The following is a 21,310-nucleotide window of genomic DNA, read 5'->3' as shown; positions in this document are numbered from 1 at the left end:
TTGAAAGTAAAGTCTTTGGCTAGTACTCACAAATAATGCATGAATCCCTCACCATGTAATTCTATAATTTGTCTCTGTCCCTCAAAAGCAAGGCATCATAGCCATTAGCAGTTTTAGAAACATATAGGCTTCTGTTTTAGGAACATATTTTGCTAATCAGCATCGCTTTATGCTTCTAGGCCTAAGAATCTTCTCTAAAGTCCACAGGAAATTATTCCGAAGTGACAGAATGGTGCGGGAAGTCCTGCTGTCTATGTGTTGCTTTTATTTGTTAATGAATAAAGAACTGGCTTGGCCTATTGCATGGAAGGAGGAAGGCAGGCAGAGTTAGAGAAAAGCTATAGAGCCACTGCCAGACACAGACATGCTGAAACTTTGCCGGTAAGCCACCGCCATGTAGAGGTACACAGACGAATAGAAATGGGTTAAATTAATATGTAAGAGTTAGCCAATAAGAAGCTAGAGCTAAGGGACCAAGCAGTGTTTTAAATAATATAGCGTCTGTGTGATTACTTTAGGTCTAAGCTAGCTGGGACCGAATAACCGGTCCTTCTTCCAACAATGGGGTGTGTATACATGTGCATTACAAACAGTGCTCAGTTGAAGCACAATTAATAAAAACTCTGGCAGAGAAATTGGGGTTCATCCTGAAGGTCCAAAAATCAAAGTAGCCAGCCACTGGCTCTTACCTCCACTTCAGCCTGAAAGGGCAATCTTACCTCTAGGAATCTCAGAATGAGACTGTGTCTGAGAGCTGTATCCTCCCATTTTATAATCTCTCTAGTTCTGGGATAAAGGAATGCAAATTTGGGACTAAAGGCATGCTCCGCCTGGTTTCTATGGCAACTGGTGTGACTACTGGGATTAAAGGTGTGTACTACCACTGCCTGGCTGTAAGGCTGACTAGTGTGGCTATTTTAGTCTCCCAATCCCCAGACAAGCTCTGTTTATTAAAATACAATTGAAATGCCAGTACAAGTGCTCAGTGGTTAAGAGAAATCCCTGCTCCAGAAAATCCAAGTTGCTATCCCAATACTCATGTCAGACGGAGCACAACTCCCTGCAATGCTAGCTGCAGGATATCTGATCCCCTACTTCTCACATATGAAGGCTCCTGTACATGAAAAGCATAAATAATAATAAGAATATTTGAAGCAGTCATATACCTTTCTTGGATGCCCAGCAGTTGACAATAAAAGTCCCTCTGACTTTTTAATGTTCTTGTTTGGCAATGATCATATCTATTTTTCCCCATAGCCTTGAACACTAACTTGGTAAACACATGAGTTAGGAGAAATAGGTCCATGCCATTTCTCCCAAAGACCGGTATGTTTGTCATCTGTCTGCATCCCTGAACAGGCAAGCCTCCACAAGCTGTCATGGTCCATGATTATTTTCCCCTAACATGTGTTGTTAATTTTTCATCTTAATGAACTGTCCAGTTGAGTTTAACAACCGGAATAGTGATAGGAATACAATAAAAATGGCTTATGCCTGGCTATTGTTAGAATTCTCTCTGTAACACTGGCACGTAATTGAAATAAAATATCTCAATGGCTACAAACACCATTTGTCAAGAATAAAGTGGTATAAGTGCTATTTCAAAAATTCACGCTAACAGGCTTTATAAACATGGATTATAGGAACATTCTTCTGATTGATACCTACTCCAGCATTTAAGTGCATGGTTATTATTCCCTGTTTGTTCAAGTGAAACCACTTTGAGTCCCATACTACATGTCAGCCCCAATTTCCCACAGTATTACAGATGCAATCTTTCCTGCAGGGACATAGGTCAGGAAAGTCCAAAAGGCCAGTGTTAATGCACAAATACACACAGAGGGAAACAATTATGCAACCCTTGGCATCCCAGGCGTGGAGTGTTCGAGGTCTGGCTGCCACTCGCATCTGACTGATGATCCAGGAGGAATTCAGAAATGTCCCAAGATTCTGCTCAACCCAGAAATGCAGATGAGTCCAAGCTCTAGTTCCTTCTTTAGTGAACCAATACAGCCATTCAATTTTATATACCTATACAGGAAACATTCAAAAAATTATGTTTGCTCTGTCATTCAATCTAGAAGTATTTAGAAAGCTAACTGGTGTGGATCACGTTGCTCTTGGCCCTCAGAGCACTGAGTAGGTCAGACATGTAAAACTTTGAGGGATGTCAATGGGATAAGTGACTTGACCAACAGACTTATTAACGTGACAGGAAACAAACATATTTATCAATGATGATAATCATTGAATGATTAGATGAAATGATAAAATATGGAAGAGTAGTATAACGAGTATAGGCTGTGGCTTTTTGTGAAGTCAGAGAGATCCTCTCAAGTTGGGGCATTTAAGTCAATACTGAAACAATTAGGAAGCGCTACTTATACAAGGAGACTTTCAAGGCTGCTAACAGCAGAGTCCCTGAGTAAAGAAGTGGATGTGCCGATGAACAGCAATGGGCCCTATATCTAATGGATGGGGCAAAAAGTAATGACAGAAAGGGGGAAATGAGCAGCACAGTTAGCATCTGACTTGATTCTCATTCAGCTATAATACCATTACATGGTTTTACATAGTTACTATAAGAATTACGAGGAAAACTACTCCCTACCCTTATTCAATATTTCTAGACTTGAAATTAAAATCTGTTTCCTTAATATCTTTTCAATTTCTAAACCTGGCAATTATTTCCTTTGGCAGGTCAGTCCCACATATCCAAACCCTTCTGAATATCTCATATTCTGTTCTCCTGCTCCAGTCCATGATACCCTTAACCCAGACTCCAGTGTGCACCTTCATATAGGGCTAGAGTAAGGCAAGGTCATCCCAAAACTGCATCTCTTGGATGCAACATTTATCCTATTATACAATGAGAAGAACCCAGGAAATAGGAGGTTTCTATTAACCTTCGTTCAAAGGACAAGGCAGCCAAAACACTTGCTAAGAGGCATAGAACACTACAAAAACCACATTGCAGTTCAGTGGATATATACCTAAAAGAAAAAAAAATGTATTAATGTTAGCAGATCCTGAGCCACCAGCCATTCTGGCTAGCCCTGTGTTTCAGTGGTGTGACAGCTCATGTCAGGAAAGTGGTACAGCCTCAAGCACTGCAGAGAGTTAAACTCTTCAAGCCACATGTTTTTGTCTTTCATTGTTCAAGAATAAGACACCTGACTTAGGCCAATGAATACGAGTCTTTTTAGATCTTTTCTAATCTTTTTGGGGGAAATTATAATTCTGGAGATTAAATCCAGGGCTTTGTGCATGCTCGAAAAGCAATCTACTACATAGGTACATGCCTAGGTCTGTTGGAGAAAGAGGCCACTCGCTTGTTCCTGTCCGCTTAGACCTGGAATAATCACACAGAAACCATATTATTTAAATCACTGCTTGGCCCATTAGCTCTAGCTTCTTATTGGCTAACTCTTACATATTAATTTAACCCATTGCTATTCATCTGACTGTGGCTTACCGGCTAAAGTTCCGCCCTTTCTCCCTAACTTCTTTTTATTCCTCCCAACATTCAGTTTAGTTTTCCGTGCCTAGCTCTCTCTGCCCTGTTCTGCTATAGGCTCAAAGCAGTCCTTTGTTCACCAATGGTATTCACAGTATACAGAAGGGAATCCCACATCATAGGTTTGTTTACTAAGTACAAATTAGGAAATGTGGTTAGGAGTGTCAAGAGATCCAGCATGACATCTGTAGTGGGTAGAAGCATGATGCCAAGGAAATCTGCCAGACTGATTTGGAGAGGCTTTGCATGTATGCAACCAGTATTTTTTAAATGCCTTCTCTGTGAAATAAAAAGTATAGGAACTGTTACTATGGCAACCTAACAGCATTTGCCATGGTTCTCAGAGACTAAAATTCAGAGCCTCTCAAAAGGGTGAACTCACTGGCCCCTTCAAAATTTCTCTAAAGCTTCCAAATGGAGGCATCTGCCAGGTGTCTTACTGTAACCTTCTGAATCCTCCACAGACACAAAATATTGGTGGCAGATTTAATATGGCTTGTTACCTTTCTTTCCCTGTCCTTTCTTCTCTCGTTGCCTTGAGCTCTGAGTTCTCTGAAGGGCATAGGGTAATCTGGGTTAGCAGCCTCTAGAGGGACAGATAATCTTGTGGTTTAGGAACCATGTGATACCAGGGAGGACAGATGATCAAAGGCTTGATTTCCTTCTGAAACTATCTAGGGACGGCTGAAATGTCATATAGGTCCCACCCTAAGGGAACAGTTAGACCAAGAAGGTAACAAAGGATGCCTGCTTAGGTTTATGAGTTCCCTTATCATAGGAAGCATCATGAGTTTATTGGCATGTGCTCACGTAAATAGCTTGAGTAAGTAGCCAATACATGTGTGCCTAATGTATAAATGAGTTAGTTAATGAATGTCTAGGAAATTCTTCTTTGAAATCCCACCCTACTGTGCTCAGATTCAATTGCTTTTTCAACTGAGATATTTCTTTTTGTCTCACTTTCCTCTCCTGAGAGGATGCCGCTTGGAAAAAAAAAAAAAAACAGACACACACACACACAAAACTATATCTTGGCAAAGATCATGAAAGAGTGTGACCTGAAGGCTTTCAGGACTTGTTGGCTGAGAGAAAGAATGAATGAGGACCTGAGAATAATCCTTTCATATCTAGATCGCATGGCTACAAAACCCTGTCACATTGGCTTTTGAGACTGCTTCCTGCCTGCCCCTGTATTCAGAGTTTCTCTTACTTTACATGCACACTACCCCTTGCTATGTAACACTGAAAGGAAGTACACAGATAACTTGAGCAAAGCTCAGATGCTTTGATCTTTCAAAGGAGAGAAACCTACACCAGTTTTGAAAATGCCGTGTTGACTCTGACAAGCAGAACAGAAAAGATAATGCTATCTAAATGACTGCTTGTCGGAAATGCAAGAGATTGGGTTTCAATTGAACTGTCTGTTGCTTCTCTGGACCAGTAAGCACACAATACAAGCACAATGAACAGGGAACATACCCTCCTTCCCCAAGTGGTTGTCCTTGATGATCAATTAAGTCAGGGTCAAATTCTTAACCAAAGATCAAGGTACCAAACCATCATCTTCTCTCTCCATCTGTATTCTCAGGGTGCCTAAGTTACTTTTAACAGGTCAAAAAATATGCTCTTATTTGCCAGTGCATCAGAGTATTTCTCTCCATAAGAGCAAGGAAACAGGATGTAGGCCACCATGGAGAAGGATGCCAGGCTTCTTAAAGTCAATGTCACTGCGATCATAAACAGACACTTCATTCACTTGTTGACTACATAAGGCACACAATCGGTATCCTGATTTAGGGTGATAATTCATAAAACCACTACATAGAATGCAACCAAATGACTTTCATAAGTCAGTGACTCTAGGTAAATGATGGTTTCTTATATTGTTTTTTTTTTAATTCTTCTTTGGGTTTGAAATGTTTTAAAAGCAAACAGATGTTTGTTCTACAAAGCAAGTTCCTGGACAGTCAGAGATATACAGCGAAACCCTGCCTCAAAAATAAAATAAAATAAAAAATAAAAGCAGACAGAAATGCTTTAACCCAAATAAGTACAATTAAAAGAAGAAAGAATTGTTTTTATTTTAACTGTGATGTAGAACAGTATGCAGGAGACAGCAGTTGGGTGCCTCCATGAACATAAAAGATTATTTTAATGTATGTCCCTGTAACTGCTTAGAAAGTCTCTGGACAGTAATGTATCAAACCAAATATAGTGGTAGTGTACTCGGGATGGAAATTAAAACACAAATAATGGACAAGTTTTTTTCTGAACATCAAGTTTTCTATTTTGATTTTAAATCACCTTTATTCAATCATCTTATTTGTTTACACATAAGCAATTTATGGCATATTTTACTGATGACCAAGGCTAACTGAGCGTCTATAGCAGCAGTCCCTTTACCTGGCAAGCAATTCTTCATCTCCTCATAGTCAAACCTACCCATGCTCAACTCTATATCCAGCGAAGCCTCTCCTGAGTTAGTCTAGCAGAGTTAGCCCTTCTGTGTGAAGCATTTATAGTTGTGACTGTGTCTTGGTTCCATGCCTACCACCCCTACTTCATCAATAGAATACAGGGCAAGGTTCTTTACAGGTACAATTTCAGTTTCATTGTGTGAACACGGATGTTTTTTTTTTTATGTCAGGCTTAATACCTAGTTCGAGATAAAAAAAATATGTCTCATCTGTGATTTGGTTGATGAATAACAACTCCCCCTCCCAAGAACCATATTGGTGCTAAAACCCACTGTGCCAAAATGGAAAACTTTTAAATCCATAATGGAGTTTTGAAACATGACTATACCAAAATAATTGCAATAAGTATTACCCTCAAACTTCCTCCTACACAAGTTGATTGAGACTGATAAGCAAGGCGCAATTGACTTAGAAGAGGCATACTGATGACTTTGAAATACCATACTGACATGCACAGGGGCAACAATACAACCGATCCAAGGTCAGTTATGAGGCCCTCTGCAAGTGCTTTAGCTCCTCTGGACTTCAATATCCTCATTTATCAGAGCCCCCAAGACATCTGTCAAAGTTTTGGTGGCATCAAGCAAGATAATAACTGCAAAGACTGATGTAAGACTGATCCTGCCTTATAACGATGGTCAATAAACACCACCCAGTTATTGTTAAAAATGGTCCTTTTGTGTGTTGTGAGTTAAATAAAGCAAGACAAAGCACCTGCACTTTGGTGCAAGCTCATCCTTCAGACTGGCATACAACGAGGGATGAGATATTCGATATTCACTTCACCAAGCCCGTAAGAGCGTCGTGCAATCGATCCTTGAATCAGGGAGTGGCTGTCACATTACACATAGCAAAGAGCTGCAGTATGTGGTCCGCGAGTGAATGAAGTGTCTGTTTATGATCCCAGTGACACTGACTCCAGACAGAAACCTGGCCTCCTTCTCCACGCTAGCCTACATCCTGAAATAGGAAATGTGCATTCACCGACAGCCCCAGCAGGCACATAGGACACAGGAGCGGGCTGCCTGCACTTAGAGCTGTCACTGACAATTCAGAGCCCGTGGGTCTGGCAGCGCAAGTGAGCTGCCCTCCAAGCAGCTTTCTGGAATTGACTTCTATGCAGATGAGAAATAATTGGGTGACCCGTGACCTGAAGTCCCTACTGAGCAACGATCAATGTTCTTGTACTTCTCTTCCGGAGAGGGCATTTCCCTTTTGCTCCTCCTAAACATTCATTTGCAGGCCCCAGTGCTCTATTAAATACCCAGCAGGGTTGCAGGGCTGACATCTATCCTGCAGCTGCCTGGGGAATTCCTCTGGTGAGCTGCGATGACTACCTGAGTTACACATCGGCCGGGATGGAAGTGAAAGCTCCAGGAAATTTCCCAAGAGGTTGATCTAAGAGTCGTTCCTCTGCCCCAGTCTCTACTGCGTGCTAAAAGTCTCTCCTCTTTCCTTGCCACTCGGATCTGAGTACATCACACAGATCTCCTTGGATGCAAGCATCATTTCAAGAGGGAAAATATCATTTTCATCTCTACCTGTGTTTGTGGCAAATCACAGGGCCCTGATCAAGAAACGCTAAAATCCTCACATACTAGCAATCAGTAGAAAAGCAATGGACACACTTCTAGATTCTTTTGAGCCACCAAAGTTAAGACACTAAGTCAAATCCAGCTCGTTATTTGTCTTGTTTTGTTCTTCCTAGAAGATGAGCTTTGACAAGCTGTTTTCTCCCCTGGGACGTAAAAGTCCTTTTCTTAAAATCAGAACTCTGCCCTGAAAAGTCCAAGAGTCTATGCCATTTGTGTCATAGCTTTTTGTGGTGGTGGGGGTGGTGGTTTTTAATTTTTTAGGAAATTGTGAGTAGCAGGCACCTTGGTTTCAGTGATTTTTCTGGAAGCATAAGAATATTTTGTTTCCTCTCCTTGGATTAAAAGAGCCATGGAAAGTCCCAAAGAAAAGGCTATGTTTAACCTCTAGGAGGAAAAAACAACCTAGCAGATTTTCACTTTTGACTGCTTCATTAGTACCTCAGGCTACCTGTCCCCACTTAATGTGGGATTTCCCTCTGTATGCTGTGATTACCATTAATGAATAAAGAAACTACTTTGAACCTGTAGTAGGTCAGAACTTAGGTAGGTGGGGAAGTTGGAACTGAATGCTGGGAGAAAGGAGGTGGAGTCAGAGGCAAGCCTTGTAACTCCATCAAAGACAGATGCCAGTTGGAATCTTGCCAGTAAGCCACAGCTACATAGCCATACACAAATTATTAGAAATGGGTTAAATTAAGTTGTAAGAGTTAGCCAATAAGGAGTTAGACCTAAAGGGCCAAGTGGTGTTTTCAATAATATAGTTTCTGTTTGATTATTTTGGTTCTGGGTAGCCGAGACAAACAAGCGGCCTACTGCTACACCCACTATCTGGAAAAATAGGAAATGTCATATAGTGAAGAATTCAGAGGGCTGATAAAATGAAGAGGCCCATCAGCCTTGGAAAAAGCAAAATGATCAGCATTCACAGGTATGACCACAGAGGAATGCAGGCCTCCTGCCGAACCAGGCATCAGAGCAAAGAAACATGGAAGATGCCAACACCAGGGCAGCCCATGCCAGCCTTGCAGTTTCCCAGTCAGGTTGGTGCTTGGCAAGGAGGTGCAACTTAGGTTCCTCCGCTGAGTCTTTCACACACTGTGGTTTTGTTTGTGTTTTTGTTTCCCTATCAACTGTTAACCAGAGCATGGGGGGGGGGGAGTTTGAACATTTCTCAAATGGAAATTCTCTCCTAAAACAGACTCTCATTAATATATGAGACAAAAAAAAAAAGATCCTGAAAATCTCCAAAGACATATACATTGCACACATAGTGTCTAGATGGCTGTGTTTTAAACAATAGTTTCGGAGGACCAAACTAGGAAGGAGCCTTATGTGGAGGAAATGCTTTTGCCCATAATCTAGCAGATCATTTAGAGGAAAGGCAGACGGAGGCTGGCCAAAGGCACAGCTATAGAAAAAGTCAGACGTTCCCTTGGTGCGAACTAAAAAGATAAAGAAGTGCAGCGTATTGCCACGGGCAGCTTATCCTCTAGAAGGTCGAGTTTTCTCATTTAAAAATTTTAAATAATAATAATAGCTGGTGCACAAAGGAAGGATTAAGGGAGTGGTACCTCTAAAGACAGCATGCTTCTGACACAGTGCAAGCATGCAATGCCAGTTAGCTGATTTCAGTAATCCCCAGTTCCTCTATGAATACATCTCATCCATCTGTGCTGTGAAGGACCTGTTCTACACTCCACCCTCCCAACCACAGTGAACTCAGTTTCCCAAAACAATGAGCCAGTCAAAGGAAGTCTTTCCTCCTGTGAGGTGTTTCTGTTTGATCTCAATGACTAGAAAAGTGTTTTGTATACTGACAACTGTGACCTGAAGTGAGATTACTGCGGATGGTGTAATCCCTGGCCACTGAAGGATTGTCCGAGAAACAACGATGATTTTATCTTAGGGAATAAATAATGAAAGCAAACAAGCAACAAATCGTTTTTAGGGAAAAAAAGGTCAACGCTAAGATATAATCAAAAGAAGAGCAATGTTATTGTTTGGGGTAAATGAGTCTGGTTCCTAATTGATAGCTCCTGGATGGGGGGAGGCTTATAACAAAGAGTGGGTGTGCAGAAAGGGTAGCAGAGATGTGATCTGGCCAGTGAAAGGGTGGCTTTCTTATTAAAGAATTTTGGAAGTCTCTTAAGAAGCTGTTAATTAATTCATATGTAGGTATCCACATTCAGTCAGAGAACAGCAGAGCTGGGCCTAGCATTAAAATCAGACCTCCTGGCTCATGACTGAGCTACCCTGGATTTTGAGCTTTTGAGGTATAAACATTGCAGTCTCCGAACTAATTCTTTCTTTCTTTCTTTCTTTCTTTCTTCTTTCTTCTTCCTTCCTTCCTTCCTTCCTTTCTCTCTCTCTGTCTCTCTCTGTCTCTCTCTGTCTCTCTCTTTCTTTCTCTTCCCTCATTTCTACTCTATTTATTTTTCTTTTTTGCAGAATGCAAGCCACCTTGTTTTTATCTTAAAAATTCTTCTCAAAAGACAAAAAGGACATAAATGCAGTACAACAATCATCTTAATCAGTCTGTCCGGACATGTCCTCTTTACAGAATTACTCTTCAGTTTTTCTCCTCTCTTCCATACCAGATTCAATCAAAAAGTTTGTCCTCTGCGGATTGGCACCTCACAGGTACCCAAGACAGAGAAGCCAACCAAAACAATATTGAAAAGTTGCCTTCTTAAAGCCAAAGAGACAAATTTCTCTCCCTCTAAAATTCCACTTCAGGTTTAGTGAAATTCCAGCTTGAGCCAGACATAAGCACTGTAACTGGCACACATAACTCCCGCCTTCACAGACATAGTAACCTGAGACTCCCTCGGTACTGCTGACCCATCTTACCTTCTTCACCCATTGGACACTTGCTGCCAGTTCCTATAACATACTCCACCCATCTGATTGGTCATTCAACAGATAACAAGAGAAATGAATGTCTTCACAGGTCCACAAAGCCAAAAGCACAGTGATTTCTGAAAGAAAAGATACAGAAGAGAAGCAGCATTAGTAATATAGATGCAGTAGAAATGACTAAAATGCCCCAAGCCTTTATATTGGGCATAGACAGTGGCATAAGTTAGACTTTTCTCTTCAGAGAAAATAGCCTAGGCATACAAAGAAAGTATAAGTAAGCTATTACAGTTGTAGGGAAAACTGGGGAAACTTGTGGATTTAGAACTACCAGGACAGTGTGATTAACTGCATCTTGTTTAGTACTTTGATAACAAGGTGAATCTGGGGGACTGCCCAAGTACTTGTGCTGTGACTGTCACACCCACTTGCTCTAGAAATAGCAATAACCCTTGCAGGAGAGATTGACAGCATTCAGGGACAATTTTCTAATTAATGTGTACTCTGCTCCAAAGGCATGCATTCCCTCCTAAAGTGAAAAACAGCTTTCTGGAGGAGACTGGTCCTCATGGGATGGTCTACTCAAGAACAACAAGGAACAGCGGGTGTTGGAGATAGCCATTTCCCGTCAAGAAGATGAGAGCACAGGGCTGAGCATGCATTCAGTCCTTATCAGGTTTGCGTTTCCTCTTCACTGCAACCAAAATCTGGATTTCCTGTGTGGGAGGAGCTGTGTTCTGCCTAGATGTTGGTCTGATAGAACTTTGTATCTACTGAAGTGTTCAACACTTTCCCTATCCCAGAGCAGCTGTTCATATATTAGTTGAATGAATGGAGACAAGTATATGGAGTGTTTAAACAGCTGTCGTCTTTAAAAACTGAGGCACTGAGCACACGAAGATGCTGACTGGCAGAGCGTCCCTCAGACTGCAGCCTACAGATGTTCTTGAACGACCTTCAGCTCCAGGATGTCAGCGTTCTGTGACCAACTCAGTTTGCATGAGGCCCTCAATCAAAATCTTTATTAGCTATTTGTTGTACTATGCTTATTTCAAAGTCTACTTTTCCTTTCTCTATATAATATCTCCTTAGTACAACACATTCAAACAAAATATAACAGACAAAACAAAGAAAAATCCTCACGGAAAGAAGGCAAATGAATTGTAAATCTTCAAAAATGTGCTCCTAGCACGTTGCTTCAGAGAAGATATCAACAAGAACAGTAAAATGGTCATAATGTGTAAGATTCTCAGGGTGCCAAGAACAGGCAGTCCTGGATTTATTATGAACATACATGGAGGCATTCATACAACATGGAGCTGATGACGCAACCAGGAGACCCATATTAGCCAGGCAGCAAATATGTTGCCACCTGCAAATCACATCTTTAGATCTCAGGATCTGGATCTCAACCAGACTTATATAACCAATTAACTGACATTAAGTGAACCCCAGGGGAGAGGTCTCTGCTGATCTAAAAAAACAGAGCTTTCAAACTGAAGCCAGTTTTTTTTTTTTTTTGACCCTCCATAAGTAATGGTTTACCCTCTTAGGCATAGACTTGCTTGGGACTCATCACTCTTACTTCATCCATCCTATGCCTCCCAATATCATGGAAGCACATAATTTATTTGGGTCTACAAATTATAGCTACACAGGATTTGGCTTCAAGATGAACTGTAATTTGATTCATTCATGTTTGAAATAGACAAAATTTAGATGAGAAATGAAACTTTAAAACTAATGCTACATCACTCCTGTCACTACTTACGATTCAGGGAACCCTGAGGAAGGTAAGTTAGAAACATTATAAGATCCAGAGAGCATGAGGATGCCAAGAAAAAAAGACCTTCAAACTACAGATGGACCAACACACACTGAACTCACAGAGACTGTGACAACATGAATAGCAATTGCACAGGTCTGCGACAGATGGGTCCCTTCTCTGAAAGTGGAAGTGGACATTAGTCCTTATCTTCAATCCAGAAGTTATCTCCAATTGATAACCAGTCACAAATGAAATAATAGCTTTCTCTACAAATTCTTATTGAGAACACAAGCCATTTCTGAGGCTAGGCTCTGTGCCTAGCAGTAGATGGCCAAGGAAAAAGGAACACAGCAGCATTTTGGGAGGTTCTTTTCTGTAATGCTATATATTAAAGCTTTTGTTATTAATGTTGTTGTATTGCCTCACATGCTCTTTGAGTATATATTGTGGTTTCTGGTTTTGTGTTTTTTATGGGATTTATGGGTGTGGGTATGAAAATATATCTCAGTTTCTGTGTTACTGTATCTGTATGTGTTCCTTGAGCTTTTCTTTGGGCTCTTTTACTCCTGTTTTTCTTTGTATTTTCCTATTCTGAGTCATCTGGTTTCATTTTATGTTTTTTTTTAATGCTTCTTTAAATTCTGATGAGAGAGAAGGAAAGGATGTAGATTTGGGTGGGTGGGTAAATAGAAAGGATCTGGGAAGAGGTGAGGGAAAAGAAATGATAATCAGAATGTATTGTATGAAAAAAATCTATTTTTGATAAAAAATACATAATTAGTGTTAATACAAATCAGATATAAGGACCTGCTCGAACAGAATGATTATATTTGCATGTGAAAAGGACATGAATTGGAAGACAGAGTAAAATCCTGTAGGTTGAAAGTGTGTGACTCCATCCCCAAGTCAATGAAATAGTGTTTGCTTCTCTCTCATGCCATCCCCATCCACTCCTCAGAGAGGGTAAGGCACATTTCTTTGGAGAAAGTTGAAGTCCCTCCATGCTGTATCTAGGATGAGCAAGGTATACATCCAAGGAGAGTAGGTTCCCCCAAAAGCCATTACAAGCAGTAGGGATAAATCCTGGTGCCACTGCCAGTGGCCCCATAGTCTGCCCCAGTCATACAACTGTCACCCACATTCAGAGGGACTGGTTTGGTACTATGCTGTTTCCTTTCCTGTTCAGCTGGAGTTGGTGAGCTCCCATTGACTTATGTAAGCTGTTTCAGTAGGTTTACCCATCATGGTCTTGACCTCTATGCTCTTATTCTTACTCTTCACACTATTCATCTGGATGTTGAGAGCTCAGTCCAGTGCTCCAGTGCAGGTCTCTTCCTCTGTTTTTATCACTTGCTGGATGAAGGTTCTATGGTGATATTTAAGATATTCATCAGTCTGACAACAGGGCAATGACAGTTTGGACAACCTCTCTTCTGTCACTTAGGGTCTTAGCTGGGGTCATACTTGTGAGTTCTTGGGAATTTCTCTGGTGCCAGGTTTCTTGCGAACCCCATAGTGGTTCCCTCAATCAAAATATCTCTTCCTTTGCTCTCATCTCTCTCCTTCCTCCATCTCAAACTCATTGATATAAAGTAATCATAGAGAGTCAGAGGATGTCTGTAAGGTGATGGAGAGACACGCAGGAAGTCCTAAGGAGGGACTTTGTGTAGCATGGGTTGTTTTTGTTTTGGCAGAGCAGAAGGACACTCTTTTGGAAAGGCTGACAAAGAGATAAGGCCAGCTAGTTATTGCCCTACCTCTTTGAGCCAGCAGGTTTTCAACCCAGCCTTTGACCCCCGAGTCTTATTGATAAATAGGACAATTGAGATTTAATTAAAAGCTACATTTGATGACAGTGACATAGCTCATCCTGTGGGAACAGCAATAACAGATAAAGCACAGCCTCTGTGCTGACAGAAAAACAACAGAGGGGAGCAATACAGACAAGGATGATTGCAGTGCAACCCCATTTTACAGATACAGAAACTGTGACTTGGTAATGAATCCTCAGGTCCATGCAGCACGGAAATAGTTGCCAGAAGTCCACTCCTCCGAAGTTCTAAGAGCCCCAGCATCAGAGTCGCTTTGCAGAACAAACAATGTCTGCTTCTGTTGTGTGTGCAAAGATACTTTCCACATTTGCTGTATGCACGCAGCAACGCACTGAAGATGGTTGGGAGCAGAGTCAATCAAAACAAAAGATGAGTAAGCTTTTGTATGTCATCACTCTAAAGTGGTTAAAACACAGATTTGTGAAGCAGCTGCTGGGACTACGCTTTACTATGGTCTAGAAGCAATGAGTAGAGGCACGTGGCCGATCCTGCTCTGTGGTTTTCTTGCTCAGCAAGCAGCAGAAGGGGCTCAATAAGTGCAACACACTCTGGGCATCTACAGATGGGAACTTACGGCTTTCTAGAGTGTTACATGTTCTCAACGTTGTCAAAGTGATGATTAAGCGCCATTAATAATCACCACTGGGTGGTTTTTTTTTTCCTGTTATTGCCAAAGTCCCCAAACCATATGGTGAAGCATATTTTATAAGATAAGCCAGTCAATTATGAATTTTTAGAAGAAAGGGAAAAGCACTGTGAGAAAATATGACTTAAAGTTCAGGTTTTGCCTGTGCAAAACTAGATTGAGTTTGGGTAAGTAATAACTGTCTGGGGCCCTAGTCTCTAGATAAAATGTAGATAATAACAATTTTGGAGGATTATCATGAAGAGTAGTAAGTAAAAATAAACTGAAAAGCTCAGCTAATAATCATGAGCTGTGATTATATAAAAGATAGATATGCATTGTGGTTTTACAGTGGTTATGGTTGTTTGAAATTTCATTGTATGTTTGCTTTCTCATGAAGCTTATCCATAGACATGTCAGCAATCATATAGAACATTTGCAATGATACAGCATGCAACTAACATCCATCTGTGAACATCAGCATTTCGATTTTTTTTTTCACATGAGGAAACTAAGAATCAAAGACTTAAATATGTGCCGTGATGTTCATTGGCTGAGCTTGGACCTCTGCTCCCATGTGTGCATAGGGACTTCCCGAAATCCATGGTTTATGCCCCCCTGATGTACCCTAGGCTTGTTCCTCTCCTATAGAATCATGGGATGATGCCCCCAAAGTAATTGCCACTACAAGAAGCCAAACACACAAAGTTCCTGGGCTCCAAATGGATTTGACACAGCACTCTTTTAAATGAATCTTTTAACACGATTATCTTTATGTCCCTTTAGTCATTTTCCTAAGTAAGCCATGCCTTTAGACGCACCTAATACAGAGTGGCAACCTTTGCTGTTTTTCTAAAGGTCTGATGGACGGGCGTAGAAGAAAGTCCATTGTCGCCATGGTAATTACCGCACAATACCTGATGGCCAATGGACAGTCAGGAGGCTCAGGCAGCAGCTGAATCCGGCATTGTCCTGGCCCGATAAAAAGATTAGAAGCCCTGAAAAGCCATGGAGCAGGATCTCACAGCTCTTTTGCTGGGTCCTGAAAGACCCATTGTGCGGCTACCATAAATTCTGGGTTCCCCGGGCACTTGACAACTGAAGCCAGGGATAATAGAATTCTTGTGTCCAACAAAACACTCCTTGTCCACTGGCAGTCTTATCAGCCGCATTTACAAATGTCTTTCGTTGTACCCAAATAATTCCCTATTAGAAGGGCTATTGGGAGCAGGACAAAATAAATATTCGCAGACTTTGTGATATCTTTGAGAAATGAATAAACAAACAGTATTCGAGCAAAGGAGGTAGCCTCCTGCTCCTCTGCATATTATTACAGTTTCTTGCCCAAATTACAATTTCACTTTCTCTCTTTAGCATATTAACAATTGCATATCAACAATCCTGTATCATTTTCCAACCATTACAGTTTCCTGATATTATTGCCATGGACAAGTGGGTTTCGTGCATGCATTTATTTTTAATTAATACTTCCAACAAGCCTCAGAGGGATTTAGCTAATCTCACACCAACTTTGCAAGAGAGAAATGAGACAGAGTTCAGATAGGCCAATAACTTGCCCAAGATAACCAGACAAATTAGCTCAATGAGAAGTCCAATCTAGGTTTCTTGGACTCCAAAGGCCCTGCCCTTTTTACTCCATCCTGATAACCTTGAAATTGGGATAGAGGGAGGAGGAGGATGATGATGATGAAGAAGAAGAAGAAGAAGAAGAAGAAGAAGAAGAAGAAGAAGAAGAAACTGCAGCCACAATAAGTAAGCATGTTCAGTTTAAGGATAACCACTGTAAAGCTGTATACAAAGACTGAAACTATTCCTGTAGTTATATAACCTGAGAAACTTTCAATATAATAAAAGTAAAACCATTTGTCTAAGGTTTACTTTGTCTAATATTTTATTATTACGCTAATAAGCTAGTATTTTTTTAACATGCAAAAAGCCAACAAGTAAAATAATCAAACTTAAGGAAAGTTTAAATCACCCATACAGCTTATTAATAAGACTGAATGGGGGAATTACCCATGTGAACAAAGGCAAACACATGTACATGATCATGTCTTCTGCAACTTCACTTACTTTTTTTCCTATAGTTTGTTTTATTTTACTTTGCTAATTTGTCACTCTTTAATAAAGGAAATATCTTGAAAATATGAACAGCAAAACAGACACTTCCTTCTTAAGAGAAGCCACATACACACACACACACACATACAAACACACTAAATCTAAAAATATACATATATGTGTACGTGAAAATGTTAAAATACCCAGTGATTGCTTTTGTTGAGAATTATTTATTTTCTGTGCATGTGTATATGCCTACTTGTCTATATGTGTTCTACATGTATGCAGGTGCCTGAAGAAGTCAGAGGGGGTTTTAATTCTCTTGGGACTTGAGTTACAGATAGCTGTGAGCTTTCTGATATACTGGAAACAAAACGAGGGGCCACCACAAGAGCAGCAAGTACTCTTCGCCATCTCTGAAGCCTCCATTCAGTGGTTCAGTGGTTTCTTATCAGATTGGGAGGTGTTCACATTCATTAACACAGCCTATTCATTCCTGTGTCTGTCTCAGCTTCACCTGCCCACAGAACTTCCAGCATGGGCAGTCCTGGTGTTCAATGACTTGGCAGCTGATAGCCTCTGTGCCTTTCTGAGCATGTCATTCTTTCATCTAAACTCTGTTCACTGTTGGTAGAACATCCCTAGATCTTCATCTTGCTTCCTCGTGTGAACTCAGAGAGCTCCAGGATCCCTTTAGTATGCCCTTTGGAAACCCATACTATACCCTATGGCTTTTGGGTTTCCTCAAGGGAAAACTTCATAATTGAGGCTATCTGCCCTTTATAACTTTGAACCCAAAGAAGCTATGAGCTACCTAAAGATTGCAATTGATCTTATAGTCATTTTTTTTTTATTTTCTGGGGTCAGTAGGCTTCTCCCTTATTTAAGGCTCACTTACTGCACTAGTTGATGAATGACAGTAGAGAAAAAGAGAGTGAGAGAGTAAAAAAATGTGTTCACATGCATGTACACATGTGTGTGTGACTAAAAGTATTGCCCACTTATGTATTTGATGACAGGGATTTTGAGTAGTCTTCAAGGGCTATAATGATGTGTTCATGTAGCTCAAATTACTCAGCCTTGATAATGGAACATTGCACTCTTTGGACTGTCTCCTAAAATAATTAAAATCATATACAGAGGTTATCATTTGTCAAAATATGGTTATTATCAAAAAAGTGGCACAAATAACAGGTAATTTCTGATTGGCATTAGATGCATATATTTGTGCCAATATTGAGTTTTGGAAAAGTGTGAGTGATATCTCCCAAGTGCTTCACTTGTGAAGTGAAGCTTCTCAGCATCTGTGGGGATTTAAATAGGTGGCATAAAATCTCTCAGAAATTTTAGGTATGAGTTGCTTGGACTCAGCATAATCCAAACAAGCATTGAACATTGAGAACATTCATTAAGCAGTTTCAATTCCTTGAATGCTGGGCTAAGTACTAAGTACTTCACTGCGTGCGAGTGTGTGTGTGTGTGTGTGTGTGTGTGTGTGTGCGTGTGTCTGTGATATATTTGTGTGCGTTTTCTTATAATATTCTTGTAGTCAGGTACTATGTTTCCTCTATTTCATGGCTAGGAAATCGAAGTACACAGAGGATGTATGAAGTTCTCATCAATCACAGTGCGAAAACACAGTGAATCTAGGATTCAGACACAGGCTGTTTCATTCTACTCATTTAACTGCTCAAACCAACTTTATTCTTTATATATAAATGAGAGCTATTATTCGGGGAAGTAGTCTACTGATGTTATTTTGAAAAGTGAGGAAGAACTCTATTAGTTTGCCAGGCAGCTGTAAAACACAGAGAAAGTGGCCTGACAAACAACCCTACAAAGTACAGTAAAGAACCAGCTTTTAACCACACCCAAGAGCAGAGGCAATGTCTCTAACATTTGATCAGATATAGGCAACCTCCACACAATCAAGATATAAAATTATCTGCAAACTTTTCATCGGGTAGATGCCAACGATTACGGTCACAGATTCATTGTGGCACACTCCCGCTGCAGTGTTTTCTCCCTATCACAGACTGTTAATATTTTCTTATCAGAGGACAGGGAGAGTGTGACATCTATAGCAATGTGACCAACTTAAATCAGGAGAGAGGTCCCCTTTGGAGACACGATGCTCAGAAAGAAATACAATAAAAATTCTCAGAATGAAGTGGGACTATACTTTCACACTGAGAAACTGGACAGCGGCTGATGACAACTTGCTCAGCAAGTAAAACTGCTTGCTGCTAAGCCTCATGATCTGAGCTCATTCCCCCAAATCCATATGGTAACAAGAAAGAACCAACTTCCAAAGTTGCCTTCTAGCCTTCACTCCCTCTCAAATAAAAATGAATAAATTGTAAAAAGCAAAAAGCTATCTTGTTAGTCAACCTTTCTAAGATGGTGCAAAGATAAATGCTTTGAGAACCCAACTGTCTATAAATTCACAGCGGTTAATAAAAAAAAAGCTTGTTTGTTTTCCTGGATATTGTTTATCAGGTTGACAAAGACCCAATCTAAATGATAGTGAAGAGAATCTGAACAGATTATCTGATAAAGGGGCAGAAAATTCCTGACTCCATGTTCCTATAAAGGCACCTAAACTTCTGAAGGGGTTTTAGTGAATAAAGGCATGTCATTTTCTTTAGACACAAATCTGAATTGTCCACTGAAGGGTAATATGAGTCAGGGAAGGAATTTAGAGGGGGCTCTGGGTCTTCCTTTTAGCTCATTAAGCACACTAGATTTCCTCAGGATGGGCTGCTTAGCAGGGATGCTACAGTGTTTCAGCTGTGGTCTCCTGTACTGTACTAGTGGAACAGCATCCTTCACTGGTATGAATACATTTGCTGCACTTGAAAGTGCCTGGAAGAGCCACTTGACAATGTCAAGTGTCTGCTATTCTCATAGGATCTATTACCTAGGCTGGTACCCCAAGAGTTACTTCCGAGGTACTTGCATATATGCCAAGGCATTCTCAAAAATCCACAGGACATTTTCTTCTTTTATAACTCTTGCTCAGTTAAAAGTGGTACCTACTATTATAAATAATGCCAAAAATTGAGAAGAAAGAAGGAAAAAAAACACACTCAGCAGTTGTGTAGAGCTGTTTTCTGTCATCAGACAGGGTTGAGATTCTCCTCTTGGTAAGAATGACAGAGAAAAAAATCCTGCTCATACATGAAGGAGCTCTGCTCATGACAGAGGCAGGAAGCTTCTCAAAATCCTTCTACTACAACGCTCACTCCGTGTTCTATCTTACATCTTTAGCTGAAAGAGTTAGGCTGGATTTCAGTCAGTTTTCCTTAATGCGATCTTGTCTTGAGATGGATGTTTGATATATAGATGTTAGATTGATGGATAATTTATATGTAAATGTGTACATACATAGTGAAATGCTACTCATAATTTGATTTCTAATATTTGGAAACACTTAAACCGGTTCCCTTATCCAGTAAATTATCAAGTTAATTTGACATTAGATACCACAGCAAATAAATAGAAAGCAAGAATCCCTCCTACTCAATTACCTTCAACTGTCCTGGCTGAAAGTAATTCATTTTCACCAGCAGTATAAGTGTTCTTACAAGTTGTGTTTCACTAGGATTCAATATGAGTCATGGGGGTTCATGATCCATTCCCAATAACACAAATGAGATGATCTATAAGGGATATGGCATATACAAAGACCGTGAGGGCAAGGTGGTATGTAGTTATGTTTCAAGTAAGTAAGAAACAATGAAGGAACCAAGCTTTGATAGTGACAGACAGATCTCAACAAGAAACACAGAAAGGTTCTCATTTGGGACTCTATGGCTCACCAATCCTGAGACTTGGTCATCACTCTCTTTAAGAGCCAAACAGGTATTATAAGCTTCATAGACCTATGCTGAGGCAAAGGAGATGAGATCTGTAAATTATATTCTTGTTTGTAGGGAAACATTGCTTACTAAATATTAATTGATTTTATCACAAATAATTGTTCTGATACAGAGTCTATAAAATAAACTAGCGCAATTACTTATTCAGTAGGGGTTCAACAAATAGCAGTTATGGCTAGCATTAAATGACAGCTAACCAAGACTTCCAGAGTTACCTTCACTCTTCTTTGAATTCTGATGTCTGAAGAAAGACTCTATTTGCAGTGGTTCCTAAAGACTTCTCTTTTGTGGCAAAGAGAGAAGGTAGCCTGGGGCTCAAATGGATCCAGCTACGTTGTTCTTCTTTAATTATATCTCATTTTTTTTGGTTGCCTCATTTTTATCACAAGAGTTACTAGTTTCCCATAAATGAGAGCAATATAATTATCTCCAAAAATATCTTTAAAAAGGAAAGTAAATGAAAATACATATTGAGTAAATAATAAGGGAAACAGAATGATTGTAGAGTTGGGGAACAATGATCTGTCTACCATTCTATGTTTATTTTGGAGGGATAGAAACTGAAGGATGAAAAGAGAGTACATGAGGGGCAGAGCCTGCAACTAGCTCAGTGATTATTGATTGTGCTTCTTGCATCCCAAATCTCTGTACCTTAGCCACATTAGCATCACAAACCA

General features: G+C 40.2%; 1 protein-coding gene across 2 annotated transcripts in view; it reads right to left on the bottom strand.

Annotated features, from left to right (window-relative positions):
- Cdh11 (cadherin 11) overlaps positions 1-21,310 on the bottom strand; it is a 152,999-nt gene that overhangs the window by 78,219 nt on the left and 53,470 nt on the right. Inside the window, exon 2 of one of the 2 annotated variants that reach the window (XM_041650143.1) lies at positions 10,440-10,567. The exons of the other annotated variant lie outside the window; for it this stretch is intronic. The gene's annotated coding sequence lies outside the window, so the exon portion shown is untranslated. The remainder of the gene's footprint in view (positions 1-10,439; positions 10,568-21,310) is intronic. 2 annotated transcript variants of the gene reach the window in all.

Source organism: Microtus oregoni, unplaced genomic scaffold, assembly GCF_018167655.1.
Source record: "Microtus oregoni isolate MIOR12 unplaced genomic scaffold, Mior012 000004F_ref0000308, whole genome shotgun sequence".
NCBI lineage: Eukaryota > Metazoa > Chordata > Mammalia > Rodentia > Cricetidae > Microtus > Microtus oregoni.
Note: the sequence above shows the minus strand (reverse complement) of the source record. Positions and strands in the feature narration are given on the sequence as shown.